General features: G+C 50.5%; 1 protein-coding gene across 7 annotated transcripts in view; it reads left to right on the forward strand.

Moving 5' to 3' along the window:
- Positions 1 to 2,390: 2,390 nt before the first annotated feature.
- RAB17 (RAB17, member RAS oncogene family) overlaps positions 2,391 to 19,947 on the forward strand; it is a 71,923-nt gene continuing 54,366 nt past the window's right edge. Inside the window, exon 1 of one of the 7 annotated variants that reach the window (XM_078681358.1) lies at positions 2,391 to 2,892. The gene's annotated coding sequence lies outside the window, so the exon portion shown is untranslated. The remainder of the gene's footprint in view (positions 2,893 to 19,947) is intronic. The other 6 variants (XM_078681357.1, XR_013608740.1, XR_013608738.1 and 3 more) reach the window with 6 other exon arrangements.

Here is a 19,947-nt window from a genome sequence, read left to right on the forward strand (position 1 = left end):
GGGTGTGTGAGGGTGAGAGGATGTGTGAGGGTGAAAGGATGTGTTATAGGGTGGGTGAGGGTGAGAGGGTGAGTGAGGGTGAGGGGGTGTGAGGGTGAGGGGGTGTGAGGGTGAGGGGTTGTGAGAGTGAGGGTGTGAGGGAGGGTGAGGGGATGTGAGGGTGAGGGGATGTGAGGGTGAGGGGGTGTGAGGGTGAGAGGGGGTGAGAGAGTGTGTGAGGGTGAGAGGGTGTGTGAGGGTGAGGGTGTGTGAGGGTGAGGATGAGGGGGTGTGAGGGTGATGGGGTGATGGGGTGTGAGAGTGAGGGGGTGTGAGGGTGAGGAGGTGTGTGAGGGTGAGGGGATCAGGGGGTGTGAGGGTGAGGGTGTGTGGGGTTTGAGGGGGTGAGGGTGAGTGAGGGTGAGAGGGTTGTGAGGGTGAGGGGGTGAGGGTATGAGGGTGAGGGGGTGAGGGTGAGTGAGGGTGTGTGAGGGTGGGTGAGGGTGTGAGGGTGAGTGAGGGTGTGTGAGGGTGAGATGGTGTGAGGGTGTGTGAGGGTGAGGAGGGGTGAGGGTCCGAAGTAAATGGTAGCAGGGCAGACATCATAAGACAGAGAGAAGAGACTACATGGTGACTGCGTTGGTTAGTTTCAGAATCAGGAGGGGCAGAGTCAGCACAGTCTGCGAGGGATCAACATGTCTAGAGTCAAAGCATAGCGGATGTAGCATTGCAGCTAGCAAGTCAAGTGTTTTCAAGCTGAGTGTCCCCAGAGAGATGGCAACACAGCAACAGCATTTGCGGAGCAAGGCTACTGTAAACAAGCACGGTAGGTTTTCACTTTTGTCCAGAAAAAAAACGAGAAAGGTGCAGAGAAAGCCGAACAAACATGGCTTCCCCGCGAAATGGATGCAAAAAAATACAAGCTCTCGGCATTGCTGGGGGGGGGGGGGCAGGGCGGGGGAGCGCATTCCTTTGAAGTCTGATGTCAAGGCTCAGACAAATGGTGGAGTACGATGTGCATGCAGGGGAGCGGCAGCCTTTGAAGTCTGATACCGAGGCACAGACAAATGGTGGTGTGTGAAGTGGCTGGCTCTGTGCACGTGCATAGCTCACATGAACTGAACGCGATCCGCAGGCTAGGTAGACTTTTCTTTTCCTCTTACTATAATCTCGCCTATTTATCCCTGCGGGATATAATAGGCGAGACCTAAAAACTTATAGGGTTGTATGAAAAGCGATTTCCCTAGAGAGTAAATTATATTCTCAGAAATAAAAAAAGTTAGCAAGTGCGAATGAGCTCCAGTATGACATTTCGGCATGTGAACATTTTCAGTTCTATACACAAAAATACTCACACTTGGGCATACATTGGGAAGCTGCGATTATTTTAGGAATTCTGTTGAAATTCAAAACCGTTAGTTTAAGACTACGTGAGTATTTTTATTTTTATTTTTGATAACTCCGTGTGGGTTAAACCATCCTGGTAATACACATACGCTATTCCTTCAAATATACTTTGACCAGCATAACATAACTCTTCTGCGTTGTTCTGGGCATTGGGCTTTAAAGTATTCTCTGTATATCTTTCACGGGCTCCGGACTCTTTTAATATAATTTGATGTGACCTTTCATAGAATTGTGCTCTTTCATAGACATGCTTGCCTTTTGTATTAAACAATGCACAGCAATTTATAAAAGAATCTTGTCTATTTTTTAAGACTATCTGTGCTGCTGCTTTAAACGCCCATAAGTAGTTCCTAAAAACTCTCTGTATTTTATATCGAACTTTGTGGCATGTTTTTAAGAATATTGCAAGAACTCTCCTTTTGCATTTTGATTAGCAAATGACACTGAAATCTGCAGAACTCTAGTAAAACATGTATAGGTATATGTGGGAGACTCAAATGTCACATTTTCCCAGTAAAATGTCAACAGTGCCCATTTGGCTTCAGTCAGTCCATAGACCCTGCATATTACGCAACCCTGCTCAGGGGTGCTTCTGTTGTAATCATTGTAAGACTGAAAACCCCAGCTAAAGCATACATTACAGAAATTCATTCACAGGAGGCCTTGAACCCACAGAGCTAACTATCCAGTCCTGCTAGAAGCAGTTGCCGCCTGCTCACAATTAGCATAGTTGGGGGTCTTTGTGTCTGTTTGCTTTTTGCGATAACAATGTTGTGGTTAGAGATTACGTCTCGGAGGACAATGGCGGCCTGTTGTCAGGCCCTTCTTCCACACCTCGCCCGCATTCTTGGCCTAGCGCCATGTTTATTATCTGCTTTCGGATTAATGCTGCTCCCAGCCAGGCCGGGCGGGCACCTCATTCCCTTCCGTGTTGATGAAAGGACTTTGAGCCCGAATACGGCCTGTCTCCTGGCGGGAACCCCGTCCGAGGTGCAGACAGAGCCAGTAGGCGTGGATCGGGGCCAGCGGTGTAGCGCGCGATGGTTCCTGGCATTACCTTCCCTGTGCCCGGATGTCGGTCTCTAGCCCCTCCCCCGCACTTCTCTTGCCTGTGCCATGCAGGCCCACGCGCCTTGCTCTCCCTGTTCCTTGCCCTAAACCCGATTGACCTATATCCGGCCCGCCCCTGCCATTTGCCTGGCCCTAGACATATGTGACTGGCCCTCCCTTGTCCTTGTCCCTGCCGTGCTTGGGTTATCCCGTCCCTAGCCTGGTCTTTCCTCTGCCTGGCTGGGACTCCACCCCGGGTCCTCTCTCTGGGTGTCCCCTTTGGTTGATGGCGGGCAGGCACTGCTGTTGTCCATGAAGGGTTAAAGCTGAAAGAGTTCTTTCCACATGTGTGGCAGGAGCCTGGACTTTAAGGTAAGGCGAGTTAGGATCACTGAACCCCTCCCATTGCCCTTTCAGGACAGTGAGTCACTGAATGAGAAAAGGGAGAGTTTACCTGTGTCGTTAGTAGGCTGCCTGGATAAGGAGTGAATAGTCATTTTAACAGCAAGGGCTTTAAGTGGGATGAAAAATGTGGGGGTCTCTCAAAGGGCGTGGCCGATGAAATTAAGGACGTGGATTAAAAACATCTAAGCTAAACATCTGTGCTTAGCACAGTGTGTGCCGCCCGACTGGTATTATTGAGCTTGGATATATAGCAGTGCTTTAAATGGAAAAAATATAAGTACAGGTACTCACCAAATTGAGATGTGGACTAGGGGGCGGGGCTATGGGGGCAGAGCTATTTGGAGTGCTAAGGGACCCAGCCAGGGGCACACATTTAATGTGATTGAGATTGAATTGGTGTACAGATGTGTATAATGATACTAAAGCATTTCTGGTATATTTTAAGTATTTCATTTCCCTTATACGTACAAAAGGGTACGTTTGATGTCAGTGAATGTAATGCCACGTGGTGTAGTGTGTCCTATTATTATATTGGAGAGGAGTGGAAGCTAGAGCTGCGAGCAGCTCAGCCATCCCCCAAGCCTGACGGGAGCAGCGCGCTGCCACTGCAGCTTTCAGTCAGCATTGTGCATTATAGCAGCGCTCCAGTTTAACAGCTGAGGAGGCGCTATAATTCGTGACTTTGCATTTCACTGCGGTGATGAGGATCACCGCACTGAAATGCGATAGACTAACTTGGCAGGACTGCATGTGCTTTAGAAAAGCTTACATTTGCCTCTGCCCACATTACTAAACCTTAATTCCCACCGGCTCTGCACAGCATCACTATCACTACCTTCCTCCTCAATCTGGCTCCAAACAAGTGTTGCCCTACTCTGCTATACCAGCAGGAAGTCTTCTCCGAATTCCCACATCAGGAGATATGCCCGTTAGCAGGCCCTGATCACACACCTAGGTGCGGAGACATTCTAAGGCATGGGCAAAGCGGGCTATGGCCCAGGGCCCGAGTCTTTCAGGGGGCCCCCAGACAGAGCCTGCTCTGTTCTGCAGAGAGTCTTGCCCTTATTACGTGTACTAATTCTTAAACAATTTATTTTAAATACCATGTTTCCTTTCATTTATTTTTATTGTGGGCGATATGTGAGAGACTATTACAGATATTTTGCAGATAAATGTTGTGTTTGTTTCATGCAACATCCATACAAAAAACTTTCTTTTAGATCAAAACAGGACCTCACATATGAGAGATGGGAGGGTTTCACAGAGATTATTTGCAGAATAATTTGTGAGCTACTGCTGTGTTACAATGTTCAAGACACACATCACTATCCCTGAATATTTGGTGGAAAGACATTTAGAATTTGGACGAATGTGCCTGTTAGTGACATGGCTAAAGGCTGCATGAACAAGCTGAAATTCAATCAGGAATTCAAAACTGTTCCCAACAAGGGCCCCAAAAATATGTTTGGCCCAGGGCCTCCAAAATCCTTAAGATGTCCCTGCTAGAGTGCTAGTGACTCCACAGAACCTGAGTAGACACTGTGTCAGTAATCACAGTGTGAGTTCTGCCCCTCCCAAACTTCTTGCCAGCTCTGAAGGAATGCCTATGGGCTGCTGCTCAATTAGCTCATTGTGGGGGGTAAATTAGAACTCGATCAGAGTGATTCTGGAAAACGGTGCGACTCATTGTCAGCGCGTTGTGCTTCTTTTTGTGCATGCCAATTTCCCTGAGCTTGGCTCTCTGTCCCATGAGTACCGGTACTCCCTTTAGTCAAAGAGAAGGTCCGGTACTCAAGAGCAGAAAATTTATAAGTGCCGGTAATTATTTAGTACCAGTGAGTACCGGCCCATTTAAAGCACTGATATATAGTATAACAAGTAACACCTAGAACAATCCATTACTATTGGCGTTGTCACTGGTTGTTAGTTGCATAAGATAAATAAGTAATGAAAATGGCTTAGTTGTATATAATATTGAAATTCTTCAGTTCTGAAACGAGACTGTGAAAGAACTTTAAGGATTCTCTTTGATTTGATTTGATTTATCATTTTATAGAGCGCGCGAATGCCCATGGGCGTTTTGGCACTATGACTGTAGAGATATTCTGGGCCGACCGCACAGTCTAGCATGCAGCAGTGAAGAGCCAAGTTTTCACTGCTTTTCTAAAAGAAAGCAGGGATGGACTGTTTTTTATAGAGATTGAAAGCAGGTTACATACTTTTGCTGTGTGTAGTAGGAAACTTCTGCCTCCCCTTGAATAGGGTGACCAGAATTCTAAAGCCAAAAAGGCAGTTAGAACATGCATAAAAAGCAATTTGTAAACCCAGTAGCTTGCCTGAGAATTAAATTGTTTTCTTGAAACGGTGGATACCGGAGTTGGGAGTTTTCTTGAAACAACTGATAACTTTCCCTGCTTTGTAAATATTAAAAAGCACCTCCTGCCGTTTACAGTCGACCCTCTCTAAAAACCGGGACAGGAGCTATATTCCCTGATATCTGCCGGGACAGGTGGTGAAAAACCGGGACAGTCTGGGCAAATCCCGGACGCCTGGTCACCCTATCTTTGAAATTACATCAAAGGCAGTGGAGGGTGATAGTGCTGCAGAGTTAAGATTTTTTTTTCACCCTGATGGTGAGGGCAAAAAGTGAGAGTCTGATAGGGACAAGTCTCAGCATTTGCTTTTTGGAACGGCCAAGGTGGGACCCGGCCCACTTAACACCTTCGGTGCTCATGACGAGCTGAGCTCGTCATGAGCCACGGCGCTCCGGTGCTCATGACGAGCTCAGCTCGTCATGAGCCGTGGAATGCTCAGGTGCGGGGAGAATTCCCCCGCTGTGCTGAGCGTTCCACGGGAGCCAATGCACCTGTGACGAGCTCAGCTCGTCATGAGCGCCGTAGCTCATGACGAGCTGAGCTCGTCATGAGCATGCGGGCGCTGTGCGCGCCCCCCTCTCCCCCAGCACAGCGGGGGAATAACCCCCGCAGCGAAGGGGTTAAAGCCCTGGTAACAGCCGCTCAGTAGTAAGCTCCTATATCTCACGCAGGTAAGTAGTTTCACATTTGAGAATCTCTTGGCAAGAGTGCAGGAATTGGAAAACATTCACTCTGTAACCCATACCTTGGAGGTCAAGGTGTGGCAGACGAAAGGGGGTGGAGTCACAAAGGGCGGAGCTTGAAAGCAGAGTCCACAGTCAACTTATACATTTATTTAAAAAAAAAGTTGCTTAAAGATACTGGCAAAAGGGACAAATGTGACAATAAATCTGTTGTAGTTTACTTAATTAGTCACAAAGGAACTGCATTTAAAAATATTTTGCAGGATGCAGCTGAGTTCTTTATAGGCCCAGCAACTGCGAGGGCCTTATAATGTTCACTAGTATGGACGATATCTGATTCTTACGCCTTATGACCCTCATTGTGTTATGTAGCATTTCCTGTACATTTATTTTCATACTCAATTAAAAAATAATATAGTAGGGTCCAATACAATCATTAGTTTTGTACTTACTCAAACACACAACTAAATCCTGCATTCTTACTGTCCCTGCACATTTCTACATGGGGCGTTGAACGAAATGAAAACCAGCTCTCCAAGTCATAGCTTCTGTAGAATACTTGTAAAATGATCAACTGTGCGCCTTTGTTTCCTTCCATTGCCCTGGCATCTAGGTGTTAGGCGTCAGACGCTGTCAGCACGGCGATACTCGAACAAAAGAAAGGTTGAGGTTTGGAAGTGAAAAAAAGATAAAACCCGGGCAGAACTGTGTTCCTTGGGAAATGACACCATGTCCAGTTCAGTATATTTCTCTGGGCCCAGAAATAGCGGCCGAAAGCGGGATCCGGTGGGTTCCACCTACTTTCCAGCACTGCTGGGGAATATGCGTGAGTGACAACAGTCACTGCTCACTAGTGAGTGCCTGGGATAGGTGTGAGGGGCGACACCCGCCCCTGCTCAATAGTGAGTAGTTGGGCCAGTTGTGTGCAGTGCACTGAAGGCATCGTTCACTAAACGACGCGAGGTGTACACAGTGACAGCAGTTTCTGCTCATTAGTAAGTGCCTAGGTCAGGTGTGCACAGTGAAATACATTCACAAGAATGCGCGGCAGCCATAGGTGCGGTAACAGCTGCGTATTTATTAGTGAGTGTCAGATACGCACCGTGAAAGGGATCACTGTTCACTAGGGAGTGCCTGATCTACAAGGCTCTAGTGAGTGGCTATGTCAGGTGAGTGCAGTGAAAGCAAGTGATGCTCACTAGTGCGGGCCAAGGTCATACAACAACAGATGCTCACTAATAAGTGGCTGGATTAGGTTTGTGCAGTGACAGTAGGAGCGGCTGCACAGGCAGGGTGTCCATAACAACCGGACGCTGCTCACTAGCAGCATCTGGGCCGGCCTGGCCCAGATGTCCACAGTGGCAGCAACCACTGTTCACAAGTGCACCGACAGGAACGGCAGATCACTACTAAGCGCCTGCGCCAGATGGGTAAAGTGACAAACGCTGCTCACTGCGGGAGCGGTGGAGGGGGCGAGTAGTAGAGGGGTCTTGAAGGAGGCGGGGCCTCCTTCAAACCGCCCATACCTGCTGAGAAGCTCAGGACCCCCTCTGTGGGGGTCCTGAGCTTCTCCTTGGCAGGTATGGGCTGTTTTGTGGAGACACAGATATGTTGTTTACCATCAGATGAATACAATTTCTATTTGAGTTTGGTCGTGTGTCAGAATTAAATCTGTTGGGTACAGCTTGTTTCCAGTGGGACAGTATGCACAAGTCCCAGTTCTGGGCATACCCGTCCCACTAAGGGCATCACACTGAAGTATATTAAAAAGTGGTGGATGGAATACTTGATTATAATATCAGCCATTGGTAATTATTCGGGCCACATCACAGTCTATAGATATTTTGCACACCATGCCACCTCAGTATGGTCCCAGCCATTTGCAAATCAGTCGTGACTCTGCTCCAATAGGAACTTTTCAGCCCAAACCACTAGACCAGGCCCTCCTGTGCTGGCTGTGCGATAGGATTCAATCTATACCTCACGGATGCGATCTAAATAGTTTGTAACCGGCCTAAGGTTGCTTGTAGTCCCTTCTGGAGGGGGCATCACCTAGCAGTTTGAGACAGACTGTTCCTACGAGAAAACAGATCAGTACTGACTTGCTTAAGGTGGGCCTTTGTCTACAGTGGCATTGAGGGCAAAAAAATGATGAACTGGAATGCAGCCCAAGTGATTACCATTGGCTGAGATTAATTCAAGCATTCCATCCATCATCTTATTATTGTTACAGTTTGTGCCATAAGTGTGACAGCTGTGCCCAGATGTGGGTACCGTGCTCATTGTGTCATCTCATTCAAGCAATTATTCACTGGTGAGGCCTAAGCAGGTCGCAACCGGTCTGGGGTTGCTTTTGGTCCTTTCTGGAGGGGGCCACACCTAGCAGTTTGGAACATACAGTTCCTATCAGGAACAGGACCAGTACTGATTTGCATAAGTCAGGCCTTTGTCTAGAGTGGCATGGTGGGGGAAAGAAATTATGGACTGGAACACGACACACACGAAGATCAGTGGCTGAGATTAAGTCAAGCATTCAGTCCATCACTTTGTTGTTGTTCCATGAATCAAGTTAGGGCTGCGAAGGCGAGGGAGTGCCGGACAGCTACAGCGGGACCGGGATAACGACCGACGGTGCTTTGAGTCCCTAGGGACCCCAGAAGAGGCACACCAGTCTTACCACTCGGCAGAATGGCGAGAGGCGGCAAAAAGAGGGGCTTCGACGCACTGAAACTGGATGACCCGGGGCACCCCTTGGAGGTAGAGGAGCCGGCGCCTGGGCCGGGGAGCTCGACCCGCTCGCGAGATCCGTCCTTGGGTGATATCATGCAGGCGATAGTAGAATCGCGGGAAGCTCTTGAAAAACGGATGGACACCATCGGGTCGGACCTGTCCCTCTTGAAGGACGACCACAGGAAGCTGAAGGAGCGAGTGACGTCATCAGAGGTAACCCTGAAGGACCTACCTGGAGATGTGGCTACTCTACGAGCGTCTCTGGCGGAGGTGGTGCAGAAAGTTTGAGTGCTGGAACTCAGGGCTGAGGACAGCGAAGGGCGCTCCAGACGCAACAACCTCCGCCTCGTGGGTGTCCCCGAACAAGCGGAGGGCCAGGATGCGGTCTCCTACTTGGAAGGGTGGTTGCGGACTGAGGTGGCCCCAGAGGGACTTTCCCCGTTTTTTGCCCTGGAACGCGCCCACAGAGTCCCGGCGCGCCCGCCCAAACCAGGAGTCCCGCCGAGACCGATGGTGATGCGCCTCCTGCACTTCCGGGATCGTGACCACATTCTCCAGAGGGCCAGGGACCTGCCGGACTTGCGAATTGACAACAGCAGGGTCATGGTTTTCCGGACTTCACCAGAGACGTACAAAGACAAAGGACCTCTTTCGTGGCGGTCAAGCGGAAATTGAGATCGTTGAAGCTGCCCTACGCCATGTTGTTCCCGGCCCGGCTGCGGGTCATCGCTGGAGGGCACACTCACTTCTTCCTCACGCCGCAGGAGGCTTGGAGTTGGCTGGATACTAGGGGGGAGTCCGGCGCAGATATCCCCCCAGCGACCTCGCCAGGGGGGCGCTCTGCTGGAGCGACGCCGACGCGGAGGTCTGGCTCCCCATCGGGATGGCAGCAGGAAAGAGCCAAGGCGGTGTTGGCGGTGGCGGCCATCAGTCAGGGGGACGCCAGCCCTACCAGTAATGCATCGGAACAGTCGAAGAACAGTGCTCTCAGTCCTGGCTCCAGCAGTGTGCATGATCTTTGGGAGGCGGACCTACCGGTGGTGACTCCCCAAACAGCAGACGAAATCCTTAGCTGAAATGGTTCGGTGAACTCTGGACACGTTTGTGAGGTACTGGGCTGTGGGCTGAGGCTGCCCCTGGGTGCTGGGTGGCGACATAGGGATGCCTCCTGGGACTTGACACTGCGATATGGGGGGGGGCTGAGCCGTGGGGGCCCTTCTGCATCGCCCAGAGGGGAGAGGGGGGCCTGGGGGCTTCGGACCTGTCGGGGTCGGCGTCCTGACCACCCTAGCCCTCTTTTACTGAGATACACTTGCTTTGCTAGAGTTTGGATGGGGATTCCATGTTGGTTGTCTGTCCTGGGGTGTGGGAGTTGGGGAAGTTTAGTTGATCAGGTTGGGGGGGGGATGGGGGTGGGACCTGGGCGTGTCAGGGGGGTTGCTGAGAGAGTGGATGAAGCACGATGGGATCTACAATGGGACCCGACCTAGGCTACAAATGTATCACGTGGAACGTAAGAGGGATGCATACCATGCATAGACGCCACAAAATTCACGCCTATCTCGTTAGACGGGGCATTCATTTCGCCTTCCTCCAGGAAACACACTTATTAGCTAAGGAGGGGAAGGCGCTGCAACGGAGGTGGAGGGGGCAGGTCTACCACACCGATTACTCCGCATATGCTAGGGGGGTGGCCATTTGGATAAGGACGGGGGTACCGTTCCAATGCACACAGCAACTAATAGACCCAGTGGGGAGGTATGTTATGGTGCGAGGCAAACTGGATGGGAGGGACCTGACACTGGGTTGTCTGTATGCCCCGAATGTTGAACAACCTGCCTTTCTCTCCTTGCTGTCCAACAAGCTGGCCCCGTTCTTGGTGGAACCATTGCTCCTTGGTGGGGATTTCAATAGCGTGACTGACACTGCACTGGACAGATCGCACCCCCCCTACCGAATGCACCGGCTGGCAAACTGGCGCTTGCGCGTTCTGCCTGGCAATGCCAATGGGATTTAGTCGACTCCTGGAGAGCGAACCACCCGTCGCATAGGGACTACTCTTTTTTTTCCGCCCTCCATGACTTACACGTCTGCATAGATGCCTTCCTATGCTCCCAGGACGTGCACGCAGAGGTGTGCCACAGTGAGTATCTTACGCGCACGATCTCTGATCATAACCCGCTCCTTGTGCAACTGCGCTGGTCGCAGCGTCGCCCACGAATCCCCGCCTGGAAGCTGCGCCCAGAGGCGCTAGACGATCAGCCCTTCCGAGCCACAATAGCCTCGAACATCGAGGAGTACTTTCAGATCAATGCGGGCACCGCGGGTTCGGCCGCGATTGAATGGGACGCCTTCAAATCGGTAGTGCGGGGACAGTGTATGGCAACGGCGTCGGGAGTTAGGAAAACGCTACTGGCGGACGTTACGCGGGAGGACGAGAAACTACGGGGGCTGGAGAGAGCGAGGCCTGAGCGGCCGGACACTCACGAGGCCCTACTTGAGGCACGGGAGCTGGTGGCGGCGACGGTGGAGCGTCTCCAGTGCTTCGACTACAAGGCCTATCTCACACGCGCCTGGCTGGCCAACCCAGCTCGTCGGAGCTCGGTCATCCTTGAACTCAGAGATCACCTGGGGGTGGCACGATTTGACCATCAGGGGATCAATGAGATATTCCACGACTACTACACGGAGCTTTATCGCAGCCGGGTCCTACCGTCAGTGGGCAACTTCCAGGGATTCCTGGAGGGTCTTGCTTTGCCGGAGCTGGTGGCGGAAGACGCGAAGCTACTCGGGAGTAACATTGAGGAGAGGGAGGTGAGAGTCGCCATCAAGAGTATGGCAAGGAACAAGACATCGGGTTCTGACGGGCTCCCCACGGAGTTCTATCTCACCTACGTCGACCTCATGGCGCCCCGACTGACGTGGCTGTACAATGAGGCGAAACGGATGGGCAGCCTTCCGGTAACCACTGGCGAAGCACTTATCGTCCCATTACTAAAACCGGGCATGCAGCCATGGGACAGGGCGGCATATCGCCCATTGTCCATGCTCAATCTAGACTATAAGATACTGAGTAAAATCTTGGCGTCGCGCTTGCTCCCCCATATGTCCACGTTGATCCACGCGGACCAGTCAGGCTTCATCCCGACCCGCAACACAGCGCTCAATATACGAAGGCTCCTGCATGTCTTGGAGGCTGACACCTGTGACGGGGATGAAGCGGTGGTGTTCGCAGTTGACATGGAGAAGGCCTTTGACAGCCTGGAATGGCCTTACCTTTTCCATGTCATGCGCACAATGGGACTAGGCGAGGACTTCGTAGATTGGACAATGCTGCTCTACCGGAATGCAACGGCGAGGGTCCGGACTGGAAGAATTATCTCGGAGATGTGGGCGGTGGGCAGGGGCACCCGTCAGGGGTGCCCTCTCTCCCCCCTGTTGTTTGCCATAGCGGTCGAGCCCCTTGCGGCGCAAGCCTGGCTGGGACAGGCATATCAGGGGTTGGATGTCTATGGACAGGTACACCACATCGCATTGTATGCAGATGACCTGCTGATGTTCCTGGCGGACTCGGCTGCCTCTCTGCGAGGGGCTAAGTCCCTACTAAATTAATTGAGCAGGGTGTCCGGCCTCCGGGTGAACTGGACGAAGTCCTACTTGTTCCCGGCCCGCCCACATAGAATGTGTCCGCAGTCCACGGACGGAGTGGCATGGGAGGAGAGGAGTCTGCGCTACCTCGGTACCTCGATCTTCCATGATAAGGCAGACATCTTTGAGGGCAATATTGGGTCGGCGATCAGGCTCACTAAGGCGAACTTCGACTTCTGGAGCACGCTCCCATTGTCACTAATGGGGAGGGTGGCGCTCCTTAAGATGGTGACCCTGCCGAGACTGCTCTATTTCTTCAGGACACTCCCGATCTGGATCCCGGTGAGCTACTTCCGCCGACTGCGGTCGATGGTGATTGGCTTCTTGTGGGGGGCGGGCAGGCGCAGGGTGGCGCACGATACACTTCTCCGCCCTAGAGCAGAAGGGGGACTAGCGGTGGCAGATTACGAACTGTACTACCTGACGGCTCAGCTGCAATGGCTGACACAATGGGTCGCGAGGGCCAGGAGAGAGGAGGATGGGTCAGGGGAGCCGGCGGGACCGGTCCAGGTGTTATCCCGGATTGTTCTGAGACTCCCGATGGGGGATTTCCACCTCACCCAGGAATTTGCGACGGCCAGGAAATGTTGGAATAGATATCTCCGCAGGGGCCGTATTGCAGTCCCATACGCTCCTGAGATCCCGCTCAGGCTGTGCGGGGCACTCCCGCATGGGGGCTCATGGCACCGATTGGAAAGCTGGGACCTGCTGGGGCTGAAGTCCATGGGAGACCTTTATGAGGATGGTGTACTGCTGCCTTTTGACCTTCTGAGAGATCGCTTTGAACTGGCGGGGGGGGAGGGGGATTTCCTCCTACATGCGGCACTGACAACGGCAATCGGCAAGCACTGGAAAACGGGCATGACAGAACCGCCACTGTCTTTAGGGTGCCAATACGTGGTGATGATGGCGGGGACGATCAAAGCTGTTACGTGCCTGTATAGGCGCATGGTCTCGGAGGCTATCACCCCGCTGCTGTCTCTGAAGGCAAAATGGGAGACTGACCTGATGATGGAGATCCCTGAAGAGGCATGGTCTAGCATAGTGGAACGGGCCCGGAATGGGACGCGCAACGCTAGGTTTCAGCTGGTGCACTTTTATGTCCTGCATAGGGCCTACCTGACTCCCGACAAACTGCATAAATATTTCCGACCCATCCGGCGGCCTGCCCGCGGTGCCCGGCGGACTTGGCTGATTTCCAGCATATGTTCTGGTCCTGTCCGGAGTTAAGTTCCTTCTGGCAGGAGGTAGTGGATTGCCTGAGGGAGGTTACGGAGAGGGACTTGCAACTCACCATGGCGCACTGCATCCTACATTGGTTCCCACACACATCAAAGAACAAAATCACTAGCAAGTTTCTGGACCTGGGTCTGCTTTTAGCGAAACGTGCCATAACATCCCAATGGAAAGCGAGTAGGGGCCCCACTGTAGAGAGATGGAAGGCTGAACTTAAAAAATGGGCCCGGTGTGAGGGGGAGCTCCATTTGCAGGCTGCACTTCGAGCGGGCACTGACACTGCTCTGGAGAGGGCCAGGGCATGGGAAAAATTGGTCTTAGACCTCACACTTTTGGACCTGGATGATGAAGACACCCCAGCGCCTAGTCCTGAACTGGCGGCGTCGCCGCCTGGGGTGGTGTTGGCCTAGCCTCCCTCCCTTGTTTCCCTGCTTCCAACGTGATGACTGGCAATTTTTGTTGATTACTCCTGATGGTCTGTTTAGGGTCTGGTTTGATTGGGGTGGATGCAAGCTCGCACTGGTGATACTTTGGCACGCCTGGGGGGTGGGGGGGGCGGGGAGAGGGGCAGAGGGGGTAGGACCAGGGGAGGGGGGATGGGAGAGTTGGGCGGATAAGGGGATGTTGTTCGGAGAGGGAGGGGAGGGTCTAGTTGGGTTGTTAAGCAATTACGGAGATGGGGGGAGGTGGGGGGGGATGAGAGGACCGAAAAGCAGCCCTGCAATTTTCCGGACTACTGGCTGTCGCTGCACTATGCTGTCATCACCAGCTCATAACTTTCTCCGTTCTTGCGCCGCTCGACCTCCGGGGTGTGAGCTAAATGGCTGTGTGACACGTGTACTGGTGATTCATAGTTATGACAGACAACGGTTGAAATGGCATATGTGACCTGCTTGTACACCTTATTTTGCTGCAATAAAAAGATATGTACAAAAAAAAAAAATTAATCAAGTTAGGGCTTCAGCCGATCATGGGATCAAAATTCTAAGCTTTAGACAATTTAGCGAGAATATGAATGTCTTTCAGTTACTCCGGCCAATTTTCCTTTTGCCTGACCACGTGGCAGCATCTTCTGGGTAATACAAGCAAACCACTTTTTTTTTTAGCTTACTTTCAAATGATTTAATTTCTGTAGCTCTACAATCATCTTTCTGGTCAAGGCCTTATCCAGGAAATCTTAGCTCTCTATTTTTATTAAAGTGTTAATTGCAAGTTTGAGTTTTCCACCTCTCTCTACAAATTTCTGTAACGGGAGTAATAATTTATATATTGCCAACCTGCTAGATAGTGGATCTACCTTCATTCTATTTAAATTCAATGATCTTAAAGCCCCTTTCTAGTACTTTCGTGTTTAGCTTCCTATGCAGAGGATCGCCATTCTACAATTCATATAAAAATATGTATTTGTCCTGTGCAGATTTCTGAGCGTTTGATGTGAAGTGTTTCGTCCTACATCACGCTTTCACTGCCATTATCTGGTACTTTGGTTAGATTGCCTGCCATGAGCTATATGGATCCTCTCTTGGGCAATGTTTTATTTTTGTAAGATGTTGTGGAAAACGGATTCTCCAATTTTATTTTCACAGTTTTGGATAGTGTAGGAGAGTAGGATCTGCTTCTTATAGTTACCCCCACTTTTTGCTGATGTTTCACTGTTTTTCAATTTTAGTCTGGGTGGGGCCCTGCTATGCAGGACCCCAGCCTAGCTGCTTCCTCTCTAAAATGATTCCATGTACTTCAGGTACACTTCACTTTAGTTACTGGTGTACCCTTAGGAGTCCCTAGTATATGGTACACTAGGTACCAAGGGCATAGGTACACCAGAGGCCTACCAGGGGCTGAAGCATGTATTACACCACTCCTGGGCAGCCTTCCAAAATGACACCACAGGTCTGCTACAGCAGCCTGTGTAAGGTGGTGTATGCACCTCTTACTTAGATATAGGTTCCCTATATCTAACTTATATCACTACACATATAAACCTATCAGTCACCCCTATGGCAGGCCTTATCAATCCTGAAGGCAGGGTACTGGGTTTTGTGTGAGAGGGTGCCCATGCATGAGCAGGGACCCTATGCAGCCTTCGGAATCTATTCTTTGGGGCTGTTCTGTGATGCAGCCAGACCATATACTCTTAAGTGCATTATTACCTCGCAGTAAATGCTAACTTTGGAATGGCTGCAAGGAAACATGCAGTGTTTGGTGTCAAACACTTTGGAATCATACCCCCCCCCCGCCAGTTCTGGCGGGGGGGGGGTATGATTCCACCCTTTTAGAGAGAGAGACATGTACACACCGGTACACCCGGTACCAGTTTAAAAGAACCCTGGCATCACAAAATGGATGCCACAGACACAAGTCTGGCCTCCTGCTGGTGGACAAAACTCTGGCAGGGGGGGCCTGGACAATAGGTTTCCTGTCACAGGGAGGTGTCACCACTTCCCAGACAGGCTTTAGTGTATTGGGGCTGGGTGGGTGCACTCCAAGAGTGCTTTGAAGTCTGCACTGGGGGCACATTTGGTGTCCATGTGCATAGCCCAGTTCAAACCAGTTGCAGGGGCTACCAGCCCCTGCTCTGGCGCAAAACTGGACAAAGGGAATGGGTGTAGCCACTCCTCTTTCCAAATCCACCCATAGGTGGGTCCCCAGAGTTTGTCCCACCCCTTCCTTGAGTATAAGATTGGAACCCCTGAGTAGAGGACTTTAGATTATACCTGGACGAAACTCTGATACTGAATCCTGGAACTTCCACGATCTGCATGACGCTGGATGACTGAAGAATCTCCCTTGGAGTAAAGGAGTTACTCCCTTGCTTGGCAGGCACCAAAGACGCATCTGACCGGTTTACATCTCCGAAGCTCCCACCAGACTCCAAAGTATTTGCAACACAGGAGGTGGATTTCCAGACTTCCCCGAGGCTGCCCTGAGTCCCCAGCAAAGCTGAAACCCGCAGCCCTCGTGGGTACAGTGGAAGCGGAACCCCTGGACACGTGCACATTTGCAAGTGCATCAGCTTCTCGATGTTCCTTGAGGCTGTGCATTGGGTTACTTGTAGTCCAGACCCTGAGTACCTTTTCCACTGAAGATTGCTGGCCAACACTCCACGAGTGTTCAGTGAGCCGGCCCTTTGTGTTTTCACTCGAGGTACCTTTATGATCCCTGGTCCGTTGACTGGTGGGTCCCTGAGAAGGCAACTTTGACTTTCCTTGAGCTTTCCTGGTTGCTTCAGACATGCCCTGACTCTCCACCACTTGGTGAGTCCCCTGGACTTTGCTGGTCCACACCGAAGCATCTTTTCTCTTTCTGCGTGGGTTGCTGTTGACAAGGCTGGTTGGGTCCAATCCGGATTCCGACGCCGCAGCACTTGACATCCTTCGTGGGACAGCTCGAATCCAGCTCCTGGTCATCATCAACTCCCCCATGTCCTCGTGGCTGCAGAGTCAAGCTTCATCTCTTCACACCTGAATCACCCGACATCGGTGGGCATTCGTCTATCGTGCCCCTGGTCACTAGCAAGTGACCCAGACTCTGTCCCCTCTGCTTTCAGGTTCCTCACATTTTTGATTCAGGCTTGGATCGCACCGGACACTTTTCTTCTTGATGACAGCAGCACTTTGCAGCATATCACCATTGAAATCAACGACGATTCCTGACACCAAAAGACACCTATGCACCCGGCTTCCCTGGGTGAGGTAACTCGAGTACTCCGGTGCTCCCGTGGGTGTTGGCCCTAGAGCCACTTAAGTCTAAAGGGGTTTGCTCAAAGTCCTCTCCTAAGTGTCCTTAATATTTTTTTTTTTTGCAGAGTTTTATATAGCGCGAACTAGACCCGAACCGAATCAGGTATCAGAGCGCTTTACATAGCACCAGTTACGTTACATGAGGACACACTTTCATTTTTAGGTACGGGGAGATTAAGTGATTTGCCCAGAATCACAGGAGGTTTTTGGCGTCGTTACCGAGCCTCGAACCCAGATCCCCAGGTCCGAGGTCGAGCGCCTTAGCCGTTAGGCCAACCCCTCTCCCCTTAAAATATTTAAAATTCCAACCGCGACTTTCCCCATAGAAGCTAACGGCGCCCTGCGGCTGTGTTCTCACACTGCACGTGTCCCCCGTGGGTCCCCTGGGTCACTACCTTTGGAGGTTCCTTGTGGTCCCAGCGATTCTACAGGCTCTAGACCTTGTGTCTAGTCAAGTCGTGGTTCTTTTATCAGTTTCTTAATATATGGTTTGGTCCCCCCTGGGGCCCAGTGTATATTGTGCTATTTACTGAAGTTCTGTTGCATTTAAATTGTGTACTTTGCTCTGTAATCTCCTAAAAAGATTACCAGAGAGTGTTTAGTAATAAATACATATATTTTGTATATATACCTTGTGTGGTTCTCCTTTCATTTAGACATTCAAGAGGATATTATCTGGTAAACCAAGCTGCTTTACACTCCTTCAGGACTTAGCCTGAAGGCTGCTCTCCATAGCTACCACTAGGATAGCTTTCAATAAAGGTTGTCTTAAACCTATCATCAGTAAGGGTTGTTTGGACTGGTGCAAGGTGCCCACTAGAATAGGGATATGGATTGTGAATGAGGCTGATGTATCTAATTGGGTAGTACTGGAATGTTCAGTTTTTAAATAGCCCTTCACTACCCACAGAATTAATTAAGGGGGATGTTACAGCTGGAAGTACAACTCAGCAGAACGAGCAGTCTGGTCACTTGACCTCATGGCTCCATGGTCAAGCGGACCATCTTTCGTCCTTTCTTTTTGTTCCATCCGCTTGGCTTCAGCGCTGTCAGATCTATGCCCCCTTCAGAATGTCACCTCTGGCACCAGTTTCAGAGGGTGATGCAGGGCGCCCGGATGCAAGGAAGGATATCAAACAGGATTTTCTTATCAATTTGGCCGACCAGAGAAAGCATCATTATTCTGAAGGAGAAAGCATGACTATCATAAATTCTCTTCCTGTCCAGGGTCGTTACTTTCCCAGTGTTTGTTGTCAGAGTTTTTCAATCCAGGATAGAGTCAGTCTTATTTCCTGTGATTTCTATCTAATCCATGTATTAGGATGCTTGGATTAGAGAAGGTTGGGTCAAAACTTTAGTATCCCTATTTTTCATCATGTTCATCACTCACTTGTTAAATATTTTTGTCCCTCATTTTTAGGTCTCGTTTACGCAGAGCGCATGCGCTGCATAGGAGGAGACCTCTTGGAATCGATTCGCTTTTTTACCCAAAAACATGCACGCTTTGCATTGCTTTCAATTGCAATGCATGCACGTTTGGCGTTTCCCTTGTGGGAGCGAGCTTTGGCCACATCTGTTTGTAATTATCTTGCAAACAGATGGTGCCTGTGCTCCCCCCCGCAAGGGAAACGCTGTGTGTGTCTGTATTCCGCCTACCTCGCCTGTGCAGTATATTTGCTCCCATCCTGAATGTTAGCTTCTGAAGCAGTAACAGATAATCCTAATCAAATCCAATGCTGTGATGGAAACGTAATTGTGAAGAGTTGCAAGAACACTTTATCCAGGTGCTACTCTATGTAAAGTATTAGGATTGTAGCGTGTACCTAACACACAAGGTCCAGCTTTGAAAAGGCGCATGTGGCATTCACGAGGCAAAGCCTTTCGAACTGCTCTCTCCTGGCGCTACAAATCCCTTTCTTCTTATGTCCATATTTCATTGTAGAGATTGCTTACCTTCACTGTCTGTGCAGCTGCCATCATGATACAGTGTATCTGGGCGGCAAGTCTTGGCCGCTTGCAGAGCTGCTCAGTTAACATGTTCGAAGGAGGAGACGCTTTCCCAGCGGTGTACCCGCAGAAGCCCCTACAGATGAAAGACCCAGTTTTCAGCCACGTCCTATCTTGTTTTTTATTTACTTTTGAAGCCATGTTTGTGGGCACCATGTTAAAAAAGCAAAGGCGTGCAGGCGCTTTATTTGCTGTGCTTCAACTGAGATTGTTTAAGACTTTTTTTTCTCGCTTGTTTTTGTTAATACCTCCCATCACGGAAGAGAGAAATACACAACTGCGCACCTATCTCTGTACATCAGCAATGCTTCCGCCCAAGATCAGGCAAGCGTCACAGTCTTGTACTAATGGGCTCATGGAGTCAACCTGAAAATTAAAGGTTCACCCTGAACAAAAAATGGTGGCCAACTGGGACAGTGCTCCACCTACAAGCGCAGGCTCATGGTTGAAAGTGTGCACGTGCACGCTGATGCAGCCTCTGGGTTGCCAGTAAACATCCGGGCGAAATTTGAACACAGAGTTTGAGCGACAGGAAGAGGTGCAACCGCCATCTGGTTTTAAATAGTTTGAAGAGGCACAGGTTTGAAAACACCCTGTGCAGCTGTGAACTGTTTGAGGATCCCATCACACAACTGCAAATGTGCCTGTGCAGATGGGATACCCTGATAAAGTAGGTTTTTGACCACT

Source organism: Lissotriton helveticus, chromosome 3_1 (genome assembly GCF_964261635.1).
Source record: "Lissotriton helveticus chromosome 3_1, aLisHel1.1, whole genome shotgun sequence".
NCBI classification, from domain to species: Eukaryota; Metazoa; Chordata; class Amphibia; order Caudata; family Salamandridae; genus Lissotriton; species Lissotriton helveticus.